Genomic DNA, 5,000 nt, shown 5'->3' with positions numbered 1-5,000 from the left:
TGGAATCAAGAAAGAATTGGAAGTGCACTGTGATCAGTGATGTATAACAATATACGATAGTCTGGCAGTCTGATCAATACAGCGATATATATATATATATGTGTGTGTGTGTGTGTGTGTGTGTGTGTGTGTGTGCATATCTATCTATCTATTCATATATATGTATGTATGTATGTGTGTATGTATGTATGTATGTATGTATGTGTGTGTGTATGTATGTATGTATGTATGTATGTATGTATGTATGTATGTATGTACGTATGTATATCTGTGAGTGTATTACTGTATGTTTGGATTTAATTATCTACCATTAAATTCTATAATTATGCAGTATTTACGAAGAGCTCTGCTATTTTCAATATTAATAATGATTTCTTTTAATTAAACATTCTACTGTCGTCGTGATAAACACACTTGACCAATTCTATTACAGACATTGTCCATCAGAACAATGTCCTGGCTTGAAAAGCCAGAATAAAAATCGTTTTATTTAACCAAGATTTTCACTACAAACTGAAACTTGCAAACAAGTATTATTGAGATTATTGAGGTTACTCATGGAAAATACGGTGGAGGGGACTCTTTGGTATTGACCTGTGTTAGGGCATTAAGTTATCCCTCACACCTGAAGATTTGAGTTAACACTTTGAGCAAGTTCTAACCCTCTCGGGACACCCAGGCCAACTGATTGGCCCAAGTGATATAAGCTGGAAGGACTTTGATGTCGATCCATCAGCCCAATGGAATAAATGTTGTGAATGGTTGGTTTTGAAGTGCGATAGCCAATCAGAGATCATCTCCTAGTAGATGTATCACGATAGAAAAAACAAATTGGGGTTTTTTTGGCTACACATACCAAAACACTGTGTGTCTCAAAAGGGTCAAGCCTTCTGCACCCAGTTTTCATAAGACATGGATGCACTGGGCAGTTGTTTACAGGCCCCAATGCAAATCTATGTGAGTTGTGGTCCTCTATCTAAGGGGCCTGGTGCATTGTTTTGTCTGGAGAACTTCAGTGATTTTAAGACACCCTTGCTCATGCAGGAGTTACAATGAAATGCAAAAATAGCAGAACAGACATGTTTTGCTAATTCTAACCCTATGACAGTGGAAACAAGTAATAATTGCAACAGTTTGATTCTTCCAAACATCTTGCTTACTTTACCATTATGGCTGTATGTTTAAGAAGCTTACTTTGCAACTACATGGTTTTGGGTTCAGTCCCATGGGCAACTGATTTCTACTACAGCCATGGGCTGACCAATGCCTAGTGAGTGAATTTGGTAGACAAAAAGCTGTGTGGAAGCCCATCATATATGTATGTAACTGATATACTCTATCCCCTCAAAAGTTCAGGCCTTGTGCCTATAGTAGAAAGAATTACTATCAAACCCTCATCAATTTCTTCAAATATCACTTGAAGAGGAAGATGAGGGTAGAGAGGGAGGTGCTGCCATCTAGTATGTTTATCAAAGGTGGTCGACAGTGGCAAGACTGGTGAGACTGAATGGACCTACTCTGAGTATGTTTTTCTAAGCAGAAAGAAATAAACTGGAAGAGGGTGTCTATTTACTTCCTGCATGTCTGTCTATAATTAATATATATATATATATATATATATATATATATATATACAGACATGTAAATAGACACCTTTAATTTTCAAAATCTTTTATTTGATATTAATTGGTTGAAGGCGAGGTTTTCTTCTAGCTGCTTGTCCATAATACCCAAGCTTATGCAGATATGTAACACACGTTCTAGCTGTTTTGCAATGTCAGAAGCTTTTCAGTGCGGTTCGTTCGTTTTCCACAATTCTCTTCAAACAGTGAAGCTTCCTTTCCAAGGGCCCAGGTCAGCCAGGATGAGAACCTGTTGATTCTTTTTCTTGGCTTTTGAATTGCACTATAATTCTATTAACAGTAGCAAGAGGAATTTGAAGATTTTTGACCATTTTTTGCTGGCTAAGTCCAGCCTCAGATTGTCCAACAATACGACCTCTTTGAAAATCTGACAGTTCTGCTGAATTTTTTGTGCGTGGTATGGTTACACTTCGCAAATGTTTAATATAATGGTACCTGGAATGAAAAAGAATAATTACATTGTAAATTCTACACCACTGAAGACATATTAAGATGCTTAGATCAGAAATTTTGAAAATTAAAGGTTTCTATTTACTTCCTGCATGTCTGTGTATATATATATATATTACCTTGCTTGGAAACAGGTGAAGGTAGGCAACGAGAAGAGCAACCAGTAATAGAAAATCTGCCTCAATATAATCTGTCGCTTGATGCAAGCAGGGAAAAGTGGATGTTAAAACAATGTTGATGATGATGATGATGTGTATGTGTATGAGTGATTTCATATTGTTGAGCGAGTTCGTATTTCCTTCCTCACACATTAGTTTGCATTTTAAACAATGACTTTGTTAATGGTGTCATTTGTTTGCAGTTCACTACAGAAACACTACCAGGCTTCTTGACATGTCTTAACATGTTGCACGACCTTTGTAAACAAAAGGCTCATTCATACAGTGTCATTTGCTTCTAGTTCTTCAAATAAACATATCCACGCGGTTTGTTGTTTTCTATAAATTGAAAGATTATTTACCTTATTTGGAAACAAGCAGGTGGCTGACACCAAGAAGGACATCTGGCCATAGAAATAAAACTTTGCCTTTACATATTCCCATTTGAACCATGCAAGCATGGAAACGTATATCTGTAAAAATGATGACGATGATGGGGATGTGTAGGGTGTGTTGTATGTATAGAATAATGGCCAGAAAGGAGGCCATTAAGTGATGGTGAAGGCAGCAGCATGGAAAGAGATTATGTTGAAGGTAACAACTTATAGCTTTACAAAGGTTTTACGTCTTACTGCCAAAGCATTAAAGCTTGCTACATCTGCAATGAGAATAATACATGATAATAAAGATGGAATTTGGTCAAATGCTCAAGCAGTTACTCTTCTGATTTTTCCTAGATATGAGGTAAGGTATAGCATAGAGCAGTTCTTGAGTGTGGGAAATTGATCAGATTGCGTGAAATGTGACGATAAACAGATAAACATGATGACCATTCAAATGAAAACTATTGGTTTGTATGACAATTTATAAAAGGAAGGAGATGTAACTTTGAATCAAAGCATTTTCTGGCTTGAAAAGGAGTTTTTCAGGGATTTAAGAGAGAACCTTGATTTATACAGCATTAAATTCAAGTGAAGTGCTGTTAGCAATGATTCAGATCTTTGTAAGTATTCTCATGAACTGAACAAAATTATTGCTGGATGAGGTTATACATGATTACAAGTGTTATTCATCATTGATGAATTCTAGGCTTTTCCATAAACACATGTTTATTAGGACTCTCATTTCTCATAAAGAAAATTCAACACTAGACTTTAAAACTCAAAGACAGCCTACTGGTTCTTCTGGGAGAAAATGGAGCAATATTTATTCTTACTAAGGCAGTGAGCTTGCAGAATCATTAGCATGCTAGGCAAAATCTTAGTGGCATTTCATCCATCATTATGTTTTGAGTTCAAATTCTACTGAGGTCAACTTTGCTTTTCAATCTTTCCATTAGTTGAGCAGTGGTGTTGAGTGTGTGTGTGTGTGTGTGTGTGTGTGTGTATGTATTTTAGTTTGTGTGTCTTTGTATCTGTATTTGTCTCCCTCACACACACACTATCAATTGATAACTGATGTTGATGTGTTTACGTCCTTGTAACCTAGCAGTTCAGCTAAAAAAAATACCAGGCTTTAAAAAACATAAGTCCTGGGATCGACTCTTTTGACTAAAAGGTGGTGCTCCAGCATGGCCACAGTCAAATGACTGAAACAAATAAAAGAGTAAAAGAGTACACATAATTCCAGCTGAGTATCAGTGGTCACTTAGTTTAATTGTACGGAGCACTCAGTTGGAATCCGAGAGATACAGGTTTCAATTCTCTGTAGGGGCTGGCTGTGCACCACTTATTTTTATTTTTCCCATTTTTTAAAGGGTATTTTTATCTGACCTTCTTGGCTGTTTTCACAGCTATTCTGCATTCAAGATTTATTTTCTGTAAAATACCAACTCACTCTGCACTTTTAAGTTTGTTATAAAAAATGCTCTCGCATTTCGAAAGCTATTATTTAGTGTTATGAAAGACGGTATTAATTGTCAGGGGTCACTTAACTTAACAGTACAAAGCACTTTGTCAGAATTCGAGAGATAGTGGATTTGATTCTTTGTAGTGGCTTGCTGGGAACAGTCAGGGATCACTTAGCTTAACAGTAAGAGGGCTCAGCTGAAATTTGAGAGGAACAGAGTTCTATTCTCTGAAAGCTGGTCACTTTTCTCCATCTTCTAAAGGGTATTTTACCTGATCTTCTAGGCTGTTTTCATAGCTATTCTACATTTGAAATTTACTTTATTTTCTGTAAAATATATGTGTGTGTGTCTGTATGTTTGTGTTCTTTGTCTTGACATCATGTAATAGTTATAAATGATTATCACTACCTTACAAAGTGTCATTCATTTCTGGCATTCTATGAGAACCTGTCTGACCATGTAGAAATATCACTTTGCTTGGAAAGAAGTGAAGGTTGGCATCAAGAAGGGCATCTATTCATAGGAAATCTGCCTCAATAAACTCCATCCGATCCACTCAAGCATGGGAAAGTGGATGTTAAAATGATGTTGATGTTGACAATGATGATGGTGACATTTCATTATATTAAACTGTTAATCTCAACACATTTTTTTCTCTCTCTGTTTTTTTTTTTTTTCATTCTCTCTCCATTTTTTATCCCTCTCAACCCTTTCCATCGAAGAGTGTAGGCTTGAAATGTCAAAGACTTTTCCATTCTTCCCGAGCATTAAGCTAATACACCTGCTTGTTGTTCCTTCACCTATATTCGCATTTTGTTTTCAGTAAATTTGAACTATATACACACACACACATATATTTATATACAGATATATATACATACATAAATATATATATATATA

Source organism: Octopus bimaculoides, chromosome 11 (assembly GCF_001194135.2).
Source record: "Octopus bimaculoides isolate UCB-OBI-ISO-001 chromosome 11, ASM119413v2, whole genome shotgun sequence".
Classification (NCBI taxonomy): domain Eukaryota; kingdom Metazoa; phylum Mollusca; class Cephalopoda; order Octopoda; family Octopodidae; genus Octopus; species Octopus bimaculoides.
This window is presented reverse-complemented; position numbering follows the sequence as displayed.